The sequence below is a fragment of the Haemaphysalis longicornis genome, unplaced genomic scaffold (genome assembly GCF_048455015.1).
Source record: "Haemaphysalis longicornis isolate Haplotype H1 unplaced genomic scaffold, Haemaphysalis longicornis Haplotype H1 scaffold_9, whole genome shotgun sequence".
Classification (NCBI taxonomy): Eukaryota; Metazoa; Arthropoda; class Arachnida; order Ixodida; family Ixodidae; genus Haemaphysalis; species Haemaphysalis longicornis.
The window spans coordinates 14,233,811-14,247,951 of NW_027526460.1; positions in this window are offsets into that span (position 1 = coordinate 14,233,811).

The following is a 14,141-nucleotide window of genomic DNA, read 5'->3' on the forward strand; positions in this document are numbered from 1 at the left end:
GCTTTTGAAGCCGTTTTGACATGAAAAAGCTTTCGGGATTCTCTCAGCTTCCTTTAGGAACGGATGCTGGATTTGTATGCCTTGGCTTTTCCGCTTTATCCAATTTTATCGTGACGTGGACCAGCCCGTCCCCAAGTGTGCCATCTTCCCTCCACGAACCCGACACAGTGCTGAGCAAACCCCGAGTCTCAGCCGCCTACCTCCGGTCTAGCCACCAAAGGCGGTGCTTCTACTAGAGATCGCGCAAAAAATCTTTTAGTCGTTCAGTGGAAACGCAGACGGCGAGGTTGGTCTCACAGGCGATTGCGCTACTAACATCCGATATTTGCCACTTGCTGTCGTAATACTTTATAGGCCAGCGCCGCTGAGGAGCGATTGTAGCTTTCACGCTAACCCACGTGAATACATTGTTTGACTGCGTTTGTGCACGAAGACTAGATCGAAATTGAAGGCCGCGCGGAAAGGGGGTCGGGGGGGGGGGGGGGGGGGAGAGTGAGCCACCCTTTGATGCGCCCCAGAAGAAATGCCGCCGCCAGCTCGGATGACGTCACCTTTCTCCGCACGCGCTTTCCAGTTCCTTGTTTTTAACAGTGGAGCTGTTGTACAAGCCCCACTCGCCGCGAAGAAGACGACGACCTCTTCAATACATAAGACGACGATTACTATAGCAGCGCAACTATGCAAATAAACAATTATCATCATCGTCATCATTATCATCATCCGTGTTAGGTCCACTGCAGGACGAAAACCTCTCCCAAAAATCTCCAGCCACGGCTATCGAGCGCCTGACGGCCGATAGTGTGATTGTATAATCACTAGGAGGGTTTTAGCAAATGTACTCAACCAGTTTCCAAATCCTTGTCTGGAAGGAAATGCTGTTTTGGGTCCCAGGGAGCCTCGTCTAGCAAGATTGAACAAATCTAGTACAGCCTCCCGTGGTAGCCGGCGACGTTGTGGCCGGGCCAGGCAGCATTTAGGACCTGGTAATGTGATGGAGAGCGGTTGCTGAGCATCGGTATGTTCATAAATTGTGGCACGCTCCATCGATGCACATAAGCTGTGACATCTACAAAGAACGCTTACAAAACAATGATAATAAAACTTAAATATATGTGTCTGGAAATGCTCACCTACAACAGCGTCGCCATTCAAGTCTTGCGCGGGAGTGTATAAGCTTCCCTGAATTTTTTTTGCTGCAATGACTGCAATGAGCTTTTTTTATAAATACATGAATGTTTATTCCTCCTGTCGCTTCCTGCCCGTAGATTGACGGCGACAATGTTAGCCAACACGACTCATTCATTGATCACTTAATAAAAAGGCAGAAGGGGTGGCCTCACTGCTTCTTTCTGTGTTCGTGCCCTATGTGTTCTGTGAGTTCGCGATACTCTTTGACATGTTCCCTTTAGCCAGCTCTTAATAATCTCGCAGTCCTAGGGTTAAGTGGCCTCTGTATATAGCTTACCCTATTGCTGCGCAGTTGTATCCAAGCTCAATTCTTAACCTAGACGGCACACTGTGGTCGCTGTAAAGTAAGTACTGGAGGCATTACTTAACGTTACATTTTTAAAGATATATGGCCTCCTTCAGAGTCTTCAGTCTTGGGAGTTTCTTCTCGCTTTTAACATACAGTAATCCGATCGTAATAGCGAAGTCAGCGGAACAGCGAAAAATTTTGTTGTAAGCGGTATTTCGATATACGCGACCACTCGAGAAAAGCTAAAGCATTTGAGCTTAAATTGTGCCACAGCTGCTAGGAATCAAATCACGACATATTAACTGAAGCAAAACATTATTCAGGTGCAAACAAGACAGTGAACTTTGGCTATTTCAAGGTGTTGCCAGGTGCGAGCAACCCGTGCTCCGATTTGGCCAAACATTGCATGACGCTGCGGTCCCCACACATAAAAGTGGCAGAGGAAGTGGCCCCTTTTATAGGGAGAGGGGGGGGGGGGGGTGCGTGCGGGCTTCACGGAACGCTGCGACAGCTTCGCGCTGGAAAGCGCCGCAAACGCCGTGGCTTGAATCTGAGGTCGTGTTTTCGAGCTAAAAAAAAAAAAAAAAACGATTAACGGCTCATTGTGGGTACACAGCGCAACCATGAAAACTGACCGGTTTTGCACTAGGGGCTTTGCATGATCACTGGGCAATTTTTTCCCGAGGTGTGTAGCCGTAAAGTTTGTAACACAAGAGTTTTTTGGTGCCTGGTTGTCGACGACCCTGCTAATTCTACGGTTGGAGTGTGTCGGTCTTCGCGCACCGCCGCGTCCACGCCATTGACCAATGTCTAGGAACAAAATTCAATGGCCCTACCACGCACTTGGACCGTTTGTATAAACTTATATGGGGCGAATCGAGCTTGACCGGCTCGAGAAGATCGCCGGGGAAACACCAGCTTGCGTTGACCCGCCATGTTGACCGCCTGACTCGCCGCTGGGTCGCCGCCGCTCGGCAGCGCCTCCACTCGCCACTTCACTCTAACGGGTCAAACTCTTCATGAGCTTCGAATAATGCGGTCTAAAATACATGCGTTTGGGTTGGGACCAGAAGAAATTTCGAATAAAGCGATATTTCGAGTAAAGCGATTTCGTTATAACGAGGGATTACTGTATTTAAATGTGGTGCAGAAGAACGAATTTCAAACACATTTTCGGTATTCTACCTCGGCTTTGACTGATAAACTATAATTTTCATTCGTTGGTTGTATAAGACCGTCTTGCGCATGCCCAAATATGCGCCCAGGCGCCCACAGCACGCACATTCGGCATCATCGTTTTTCAAATCTTATCCAGGCTATGGTCATTTTGTGATGCATTATTTTTTGTTTCGCGCGATTTTCGCATAGGCTAGTGAATCCCCGTCCCATTTGCCCATTTGTAAATATAAGCTATCTGGCAGGCACACATCACCCCCACGAAATATATTTAACACTCCCAACCCTGCACAGCCAAATTGAACGCTGCAGTGTCCCGCGAGCTTTCCAGATAAGTCAATATGTACTTGCTTCATTTTTCTTTTCATCTCCGAACGAAGAGAGACGATTGTTTACCCTTTTTCAGTTGGATCGCGGAACTACACCGCTGTTCAAGCCAGATTGCTTAATGCATGGCCTTAAGTGCGCCGCAGCTCACTTTGCGTAATACTTATTATCAATGCCATTATTTCCTTGGACAGGCGACTGGGGTTCCAGATTGGGCGGCGCAATGGCGGTAAGAGCTCAGCGGGAATGGTCATTGGCACTGCTTGCCCTTGGAGCTGGCATAAGATGAATGGCCCCACTGATTAAGAACGGCGGTCGCTGCAGAAAGCCAGCGTCGTGGCGTCGGTGAAGCCGCCTGTAGACGTACATCCCAACGCCGTGATTCCTCGAGGCGTTTTCTCTTGAGCGCTCAGCTCTGGGCGTTCCACTGTCAGTGCAACCGCTTTCCTTGGCACCAGGAAAAAGATCCCCCAGTTTGCAAAAAACAATGTTTGTTTGTGAATTGCATTTGATGTATGTTCATCGCTTTTAGAGTGGAAGTCGAATATGTACTTTTACGAGAAAAGGCGAGGGCGTCTTCCAGGAAAGATGGTGATAAAAAATATGGCCGCGTATCTGCTCCTTTTGTTGCAAATGTCGCCGCAAGACGATAGTCGATTGGCACCCATGCCAAGTAAAGGATTCCCTTCTGTTTCCCGCTCACCTTTCATGCTTTTCCTTTCCCGCATCTTTCCACCCAAGATAACAAGGTAGAGATTTGCTCAAGTTATTTTAAATTTATCGCGTTCTACTTCTCCAAGTCGGGTGTGTCGATGCCAGCGCTGCCGTACGGCGGAAACACGCATAAGAGGCTCCATACCGCAATGTTCATTTATAGAATTGCACGAGCGTTCCAAGCGGAACGTGGATCCCATCTAGTGGTGCCTTTCGTTGCTGTTGCCATTTAAATTCGTAAATGCTGCCAGGAGGTAGAGCTGGAAACAGCAGGCGACGGTTTTTGCCGTTGATGCAGTATTTGATTTGATATCGCAAAAACCAAGCATCCATGAATATTTTAATAAAGGAGCACTGAAAATATTGTTTATGTATTGATTTTCTGCTTTATATTTGCGTAACATCCTGTTCATGTTCAAAAATGTTGACAAATATGAACCCTGACACCGGACTTGGCTGTGAGTATGTAAGACTATTGCGCAAATTTTATTTTACTTTGGTCGGGTGGCTGAATCGAGTCCCAGACAGACAGACCAAAATTTTCGCGTTTTAGTAGCCCAAGAAAGACTATCGTTTTTGAAAGATGTAATCAAGTGTGCGGCGCGAGCACTGCGCGGGGGGAGGGGGGGGGAGAGGACACGTGATTTCAGCACGCGCAGCGTCTGCGCAGTGGAGAAGCGAACCACCGAACCGTCACCGGCTCGGACGCGGCGGCGGCGGCGGCGGCTCCCCAGCCCAGCTTCACACACCGGCGTAGCCGCACCCAGCAGTACAGCAGTCACCAAGGGTCCCGCGCAGCGCACCGGCGCACTCCCTGCCGGCACCACGGACTCTTCTACTCCTCTGAGCGCCGAAAAAGATGGCGGTGCCGACATGCCGGCAGAAACAACTTCATCACATGCATAAGCATAAGTTTGCAAACATTTCACCCCGGGACATTAACGGTTTAGCCCTCCTACGCATTAAATGTCCACGAATTTTTGTGGCTACTTTACAGCTCCACAAGGTGCATTTTGTTTATGGCACTCCGCGTTAAAATTGTTAAAGATAAATGTCACTACCTTCTTCTGACGCTTGCGGAAATAAAGGGTACCTAGAAATCAGGGTGTGGAACCAGAACCGAACCGAACCGAAAACCGGAGCTGAACCGGTGTTTTTGCTGAACCTGAAGCCGAACCCGAACCATTATTTTTTGAGCACGCTGAACCCGAACCGGAACTGAACCGAAAAAAGAAATAATGCTTACAGGTACATGCCGAAACGTTTCGACCTTCCGTTGTTGATATTGCACAGTCATGGCAATTCAGGCCTTTTTTCTTTCACGTACCATCAACTTCGTACCCGCTCGCGCACTTTCTCCTCGAGACAATTGAACATTATCACGCTCTATGTACAAACAGGGGAAATGAATGAGCACCAATGTAGAAATGGTCTGTTGCTGGGGGAAGCGCGAGTTTGCCCTTCCTTAGCTGCGACTTCATTGGAGCAATCAGGCTGCTGTAGTGCTCCACTGCGCAACAGCGAAAGCCAACACCCAATGTGTGCAAACGTTTTGCATTTCATAATTTGTTTAAAAGGTCCGACACCTAAAAATTGTTAATACTTGACAAGTGTGACTGCTGGAGCTGCTCAGTGGCTAAGCCGTTTGCTGCTGACCACAAGTGACCTCAATCTCCCTTCCCCACGACCGTTTTTCTGAAGTAGATAGAAATCGAGAACGTCCGTGTATCGAGATTTTGATCCACGTTTAATATCACCAGCTGGTTAAAATAAGTCTGGTGGCCTGCAACATAAGCTGCGCCTCGGAGCAGAGATATAGCACGGGACATCAAATGCGCCAGTTTTTTTTTAAATGTGTTTACACGGAAAACAACAAAAAAGAAAAGGCGAATCACGCTGTTTTAAAATATTACACAAAAAAAGCACCAAAACGTGGATATTGCTCTATACTTTTCTTTGCCCTGCCTTTCACAACCCAACGTGTCATCAACGCGAAGGAAGTGAGTGCCGTGGTCAGTTTTTGAGGACAGTACAGTGGACAAGTTCCGTTTTTTACAGATACAAATAACAACAGATATGTCAGGGAAAACTGTTAAGGTGCGCACTTAATCCCTTGGCAAGAAACTGCAGCCCTTGACCTTGTCTTGGAAGCAGAAACAGTAATAAAGCAGATGACACGTGCAGAAAGGCAGGCTTGTACCTCATACTGCCCCATTCGCCCAGCGATCATCTTTTCTACTTGTTTTGCAGTTTTGTCTCTTTCAGATCTGCTTTTTTACGAAGGTGCCATTGTGCTGACTGCCCAACTCGCTACATTACTTCTACTGCTACTCGTTCCGGAGGGGAGTACTGCTGTGAACGAATTAAAGAGCGTCTACCCTAAAAAGTCCCATCTCATGCTCCGCGCGTCAAATTTCCCTTTCATTTTGTAACAGCATAATCTGTTATAAGATTCCGCAATGTAGCACACGGAACGATGGCCGAGGGTCAGGCGGTACGATGACATGCTTATTGTAATGCACACATCCGGTATAGCTATCGCGAAAAGAATTACAGTTGTCAGAGCAATAATGCAGCGACTGAGCGTTAACTAAAGCTTTTAACAAAAGTGTGGCTAACCCATTCGATAAGGTGACAGCTAACAAATTATTCAGGTTTACCAAATAATCTAATTCATTGGTAGTATTTATGTGCCTGTTGTAGGATTTTTCTGTTTTTTTTTATATAAAAAAATGTGCGCCATTGGTATTAAGCGCTGGTATTTGAACCTAAATTTAAGGATTCAGGGTTAGCGTGATGGGCGATTCCATAGCGACGATTGCGATTTCAACAAAAAGGGCCCATCTCCCCGCGAGGGGGACTCGAGTAAATGCGCCGCATAGGGGGTGGGTGTATTGCGTTAACGTTTAGTGTTTGGGGAGTTGGTGGTAGTGAATGCGTTGTATCAGCAGCTTCTTGACGTAGTTTGAATGAGTCAAGGATATAAGGCGTGTTCGTAGCCTTTCATTCTGTGTCGGTTTTGTGGCGCAGCGGGAAGAGCACCATGTACCTCGCGTTCCGCCCACAGGTAGTGAATGCGTTGTATCAGCAGCTTCTTGACGTAGTTTGAATGAGTCAAGGATATAAGGCGCGTTCGTAGCCTTCCATTCTGTGTCGGCTTTGTGGCGCAGTGGGTAGAGCACCATGTACCTTGCGTTCCGCCCGCAGGGTCGTGGGATCGAAACCAGGCGCCGATAACTATTATTTTTTTATATAGTGTAGGGGGAGGGGTACGGACCTGTTGTTGAGAGCGAGGAGGGTAGCGTGATGCGGAAGAGGAGGAGTGGGGGAGAGGGCGCACCTGGAACGGCTGTTGCGGACGCCGAGGCACGCCGACAACGCCGGGTGACATCGTGAGTTAAAGAAATGCTCTGCATTTAAAAAAGGAAAGGGCACGAAATATATCCCACCATCTAACCTCTCGGCGGTGGCTTTATGAATAGTCGCCAGGCAACATAAAGTGTGGGCGAGAAAGTAGGTAGTAAGTCGTCGCCACTTCAGCGGTTTTTCTAATATCTCGTTATTGTTTAAAGTTTGCTTTGCGATTGCGCCACTGCCCTTGGGGAACGGCAGCATCTTGAATGTTTGCTTGTATTTTGATTTCGCTGTAGTTTTAAACTATGCAATGTTTTTTTTTCTAATTGCAGTGATAATTCAACTCATCGAACTGGTTCGCGAACCGGTTCGGTGCGTGATTTTGTCGAACCGGAACTAAACCGGAACGAAATGATTTTGCCTGAACCAGAACCGTATCTGAACCGGTATTTTTTTCGGTTCGACACACTGCTGGAAATGGACAGAAAAGAAAATAAGCGCTTTGATGGCTTATGTCTCCGACTTACCTGAAGTTCGATTCATCCCGAATGCTCAGCCCTTCAAAATTATCAGACATAGGTATAAGCGAAAGGTCATAGTGATGACGCAATGTAACGATTATAACGACAAAACCAACTGTAACAGCGCATGCTCACTGAATGCGTAGTGATCACAGCTTTCAGCGAAAGCGCGTGATAACACCGCATAACACTCTTACGCAACTCTGCCTGTGGCACTCGAAATTGATTTAGAGCCTTCTGATCCCGGTCAGCGCATGCCAGGCGCAGCGCGATGGCTTTTTCGAACGAGCTCGTGGGTTTCGCCTAGCGGAACACGCTTTGCCCAATGCCTATAATTCGCCGCAATGCGAGGTCGCTGATGAGCCCTAAGCACCGCGCCGCAAAGAGAACGCAGCCGCTGCGGGGCGTGCGTTGACCTTTTCACGCCTGCCTAGAGGCGAAACTGTCGCGCACACAACCAAAACGGGCGCCCAAGTTCGCCTCCGCTCCCTCGATTGTCGTTCTCCTCTTGCGTCGCATGTTAGCGCCCCAGTCTCCTCCCTGCTTTGGCCGCTTCCGCTACCAGCAGCCTGCACAATAAAAGGCACCCACACGAAGCTGCCCGGCCCGTGTGTAGTTTTCAGAGTGATGAATAACCTCGAGGCTGTAATTGGTTGATTACAGGGGACGGACGCTGCGGGACAAATCGGTGGGTCCCCGCGAAGAAGCGTGGCCGTTGGCGCCTGGCCACGGCTCGCCGAAGACGCGCGCACACTTTACGCAGGGATGTTGAAATCGATATAACGAGCACCGCAGATAGCTGCCCGGACATTCCTCCTTAACTTCCTACTGCCGCGTTAGCGAGAGGGAACCGCGACGGCGGTCTGGTGAGAGAGGTTATGTCGGAGCATGGCAATAATTTAGGCTTTTTAGCTTACTTACACAATAGGCTAAGGACAAAGTACTACTCCGTAGAAGATGACAAACGTTTTGTACTCATCCGTGATGGCACTTTCTGGTGTGTACGAACATCGACTGGGCTTTCAGCGGGAAGTGCGCATGCGCCATTCTATTCACGAGCAGTTTCTAGCTTACTCTTGCTTGCCCATTAGATTACGTCATAGGTCGGGATTACAACGATGATCATATTGCTGGTCGATCATCCCCATCCTGGCCGCAGCTTCGCGCCGCCTCGGCCTAGACGCGATCGTCGATGGTATGTGGGCCATGTTGGGCCGTACCAGCCCCGCCGCGACCACATCTGGACCACGTCCTCCGTAACTGCCCCTAGCCCGCGAGACGCCGATCTAGGCCTGCCGAGACCAGCCTTGACGAGACGAACCGCAGATGTGCCCCCAGCCCTCTCGTCCGACGGTGTTCCGGCTCCTTCGACGTTTCGTCGCCGCTGAGGACATCAGTGTTGCGGGGCCAGGCATCACCAAGCACGTCATACTCATCCGTGCCGGCAAGGGATTCCTTACCGTATGCTTCCATCGCACTTGCCATCCGTATCCCAATCGTCACCTCGGCGCAGCTTCGACCGGGACGGTCGCCTTCGACCGGGGAGTGATGCTATGGGATACGTAGGCAGGCAATGCCCCATACTGCCATGGCTCAAGATAGAAGGCGACGAAGACGACGAAGTGGCTGTGTCCTTGCGCGCGCTGTGTTATGGCAGCGATGTACATTCTGAAAATATGCTCATCGCATCTCGTTGTAAATAGACCACTTCTCTTCAACCATAGACCTCCTGGTCAGTTCTGCGGCCATGTAACAATACGTGCGCACATATCTGTGAAAGAGTTATGTCGAGTACGGGCAACATTTATGGGCGCTCTTGGTAATGTGACTGTTGCCCTTGCTGGCAGTTAATGTGCATCGACTAGGAAACACTAATTGATGAGCGTAGAATGTTCGTATTTAAACCGAAAGACGTAAACAAGTTTACAAAATTTCGAATCTTGACTAATTAGGTTTACCGTTATCGCCTCTCTTTAGATCATCCTGCCGGAATTCGGAGAACTTGGGGCTTCGAGCCGGCTTAAAAAAAGCAATTCGCCCATCGTGATCACAGACAACGAGCTCACGTGACAGGCTTTATGTGAAGTACCTTCCTGGATAGTTTTTGTTTATAGCTGACTTCCTCTTCAGGGTGGATGCAGAGGAATTTCGCCATTCGGTTTTCGACCGTTCTAGCCTGTAAACTGTGGTTGTACGGCCATCTAACTGAAAAATAACAGGACAACAATCATAAGGGCACTAGATAGGCGCAATGCAGTGAGCGTGTGTTTTAGTTCAATGTGCGGGGAAGCAAATGCAATCTTCATTCTCATTCTCATGAGAGAGAGAGAGAGAGAGAGAGAGAGAGAGAGAGAGAGAGAGAGAGAGAGAGAGAGAGAGAAAGAGAGAGAGAGAGAGAGAGAGAGAGAGAGAGAGAGAGAGAGAGAGAGAGAGAGAGAGAGAGAGAGAGAGAGAGTTTGGAAATCACTGGCAATGTCAGTATGGCCCTTTCCCGGAAAGCTCCTGCCCCTGGATATTTATTATCTTTCTCGTCGTCGAAACTGTCGTATTGGTCACTGATTGCGCTGTCAGTATCGCAGAGGGCTCCGGAATGCGAAAATACTGACTCTGTGGAGCTGCAACTCGGTAAAAAGTCAGGGCTTCCGGGACTGTCTAAGCAAAAAGCTTCCACCCTGATGGGTTGTGCCGTAGGTTGTTCTCCTACTGAACTTGAATTTAGCGCTTCCGTCGTGTCATTATCTCCAAAGCCCTTCACCGTCTGGGAAAATAAACAAAAAATAACAAGAAAATCTCGCAAGGCGCTAGTGTGAATTTAAGATCCCTGCTGTCTATATGCTCAGCTGTATTTCGATTTAGAAAATACAAGAACACTCGTTGGAAAACACAAGGCTGTTTTTATGGCTCTGAAATCGACCAAGACATCCACACAAATTGGCATTTAGGAAGAGACCAGAGTACACAAAGTACGCATGAAAAAACATCCGCTGATGTTTTTTCATGTTGTGCATTCTCCGCTTTTGATTTTTCTCTCGGCTCACAATTTAGCAATTTCTTGTTTTAGTCAAAGTTATGGACTGCGGAGTTGGAGCATATTTTACGGTAGGGAGAGGAAGTGAGCGAACAAATTTTATTTCCCCGAGCTTAAGGTAACAAAATTAAAAAGAGAACAAGAAATCATCCTCTTAACGACAAAGCATATAGATGAATACTATCAGTGAGAATCAGGACAAGGGTAACTACCTTTAGCGACCCTTTTTGCACCACGTGCAGTCTTCCATACTTTTAGGGGTAGTTTATGGCCCTTGATAACAATTACACCACAGGTGTTAGTCCCACTTCAATCTGTGGACTTGTTTTTGAAAAGCTAAGGTGACGTTCTTCATCTTGCTGCTGTTTTTAAATCTTACAAGAACCATTTAATTAGTACACGGTTCCCAGGTGCATAGCGTGTGCAGGCGTGCTGTCCACTAGGACGTAGAAGAGGGTTGTGTCTAGTGTTCGTACTTGTTTGTTGGCTATTGGCATTAGTTATGTTTTTTACCGCGCGCGTGCGGTACGAAGTTCTGCGCAGTCATCTGGAACCGATGATTCATGTCAGTTTCTGGAGCACGAACCGTACAAAAAGGGTATTTGTCAGCAAATGGAGCTTCAAATAAGGAATGCTAAGCGCCAGTCTTTGCGGAGTTAACCCACCCCATCTCGATGCTCCTCGAATAGATGGATCTCGAATAGATGGATCTGTACCCCGCGGTGGAAGGGGACTACGCGTAGAGTGGGGAAAGAAAGCCTTTGTCTTTCCTGAGCAGTTCTAGCGTCGATCGGCGTCAGGAGGGGTGGGGGTGATCACGAAAGGCCGGCAAGATAAACTGCAACGTGAGGAGGAAGCTAATTCCACCGAACCAACAATATGTGTACAGGGCGTAGGTGCGTGCCGAGAACAGGCTGAATCGTTAGCGAGGCACAACCTGCGTGTCAGTCAACATGTGCAGGTGGAACTTGAACATTAAAGCGCCCTTTTCTTGCAATGCGTAGGTATAACTGGGCACTTGCTTGGTCTTTGTGGGCGCCTGAATGTTCCGTCTTGAGCAGTTAAATGAATTGTACATTTCCCCTTAATGGAAAATGTCTTTCGTCTACAAATTAGGAAAGAGCTTGTTTACCTACGTCGAAATTACGTAGATGTGAGCCGCCGCTGTGGCTCAGTGGCTAAGGCGCTGTGCTGCTGAGCCCAGGACGCGGGTTTGATCCCGGCCGCGGTGCCTGCTTTTGTGATGGAGGCGAAAAGCGAAGACGCATATGTGTCCAGATGTCGTCGCATTTTTAAGATCCGCAGGTGGTCAAAAGTAATCCGGAGTCCTCCACTACGGTGCCCCTGGTAGCCCAGGCGTAGCTTTGGCACGTTGAACCACACAAAAAAATCAAGGACATGAATGTGAGACGCTTTTGTAACCCGCAAGCCATCTTTATCTAACACGCCTGGTCATTCTGTACTCCTAAGCTCAGACAGGGCTTCGACGAAAATTTACTGGACAGAAATGGGAAGGAAGAAACGAATAACAAACACAAAACACGTATGAACAATTCGGGGAAGCATGCACTCAGGCGCAAGACTTGAATGGAAAAGCTATAGGTGAGCACTTACGGACACATCGTTAAGTTTCTTTTTTTTTTTTTTCATTGTGCTAGTCGTCGTCGTCGTATGCGTCGAAGAGGTTCGCGAATCGTGGGTGCAAAGTCACTGCGCATACGGTGTCACGCGAAGGGCTCTTCTACGATATACTGAGCGCATGCGAGCGACGACGCGACGACTGGCTCTTATACGAACGAATCGAGAGGCGCACGCTATGACGTGGCCCATAGTTCGAGTAGGCGTTGCGACGATTACGGCGTGGCTCTTTCTACGAACGCTTTCCGTGGTCTAGCGGGTATTTCGACGACTGCGCAACAGTTGCGGGATAGCACTCCTCTCGGCTAGTGTTCTGCAACACCGAACTTACGGCGAGTAACAACAGCTCCGGTGTTAAAATATTCCACGTTTCGGAACAGCATACGGGTTTCTTCTTTATTGAATTAGACAACATGCGCATTGTCCACGAATGAGGGCAATGCGCATGTTACGTAGCTATGACGTGACGTAACGAGCATGCGTAAACAGCCGTCATAGTCCCTTCCGCCCGGTTTATTGTGGCTGGCGTTGACTGAATGAAAAGCGATACCACCAGCCATCGGATGAAAAATTTTCGCCTTTGCCAAAATAGCGGTGTTGTCCCAGTCAATCCTGTGAGAATTTTGAAACCTTCAGAAAGCGCAACACTGAAAAAACGGGACACGAACAAAGGGAACACAGGACGAGCGCTTACTCACAACTGAAGTTTAATCAGAAAAGACGAAGAACATATACCCTCACAGTCTGTGTTGTTTATGTGCTTCTTGCGGTAAGGAGTACGTCGAACAAACGGGCAGATGCGTAAACGTGCGCCTCAGAGAGCATGAACTGTCCCTGAAAGGGGCTCTATCGTCACATCTTGCTAGACATCGCAGCAAGTGGCGGCACCGTGGTGGTTGCAGGCCGCTTTCTGTGATACAAAGATTGTGTTCAAGCATGTGCGGCAGTTGATGAGGAAAGTGGCTGAGGCGTGCGAGATAAGCCAGAGACGGGATGATTCTGTCAGTCAGGCATCTGTTGCTTCACAGGAGAAAGAGATTGCGTATCTTGGTAGTCATTGAGTTGTACACCATGGGGCAGTTGATGATGTAGGTGTTTGGTTTTGTTCTGTGGGTTTTATTGTTTTTTGGTTTTTGGGTTGTTCCCATCTGATTTTCGGAGAGGCATGCGTGGTGTGGTGTGGTGACTGGAAGGGTTTATGTTCTTCGTATTTTCTGATTAAACTTTAGTTGTGAGCAAGCGCTCGTCCTGTGTTCCCTTTGTTCGTGACCCGTTTTTTTTTCAGTGTTGAGCTTTCTGAAGGTTTCAAAATGCAATTTCACCAACTAGCCCAATTCGCAATTCTGCTGCAGCATACTCCTGTGAGAATTTATGTGCGTATGCTCAGCAATGGCGTTCGTAGTCTGATTATTATTTCTAACATCAAATTGGTGCTCTTTGTGTCGAGATGAAAACTTTTCTGTTTCGGAAATGTTTATTTGATCGCAATCAGCGCTAGGTATTTTGTATGCGCTTTCTCGGAAGGAATTACTCGGAAGTCTGTCTTTTACATTCATCAGCTGGTTTCGGAGCTTGCTGGTCAGTACGTGGGCAATGCGTATGTAGTATTTTGAAAATGCGTGCGACAGTGCTTCGCGGATACCGGGGAAGTAGCGGATGGATGCACAGGCACAGAATGTCCTGTATTCGGACGCTCTTGGCTGCAGGTCCCTACCTATTGTACTTAATTTGTTCCTCCTTTTTTTTTTTTGCAGCGAAGATTTTTGTGGCTAGGGATTCGTGAATTCTTGTCCTGTGTTAACACCACGAACGCTATCTTCTTCCGTGCTCTTATCACGTGCGTCGCTAGTTTTCTCCGGATTCCCCTTGGTGGCGGTAGTCGTCCACGCCGGAGCACAATCCCAGC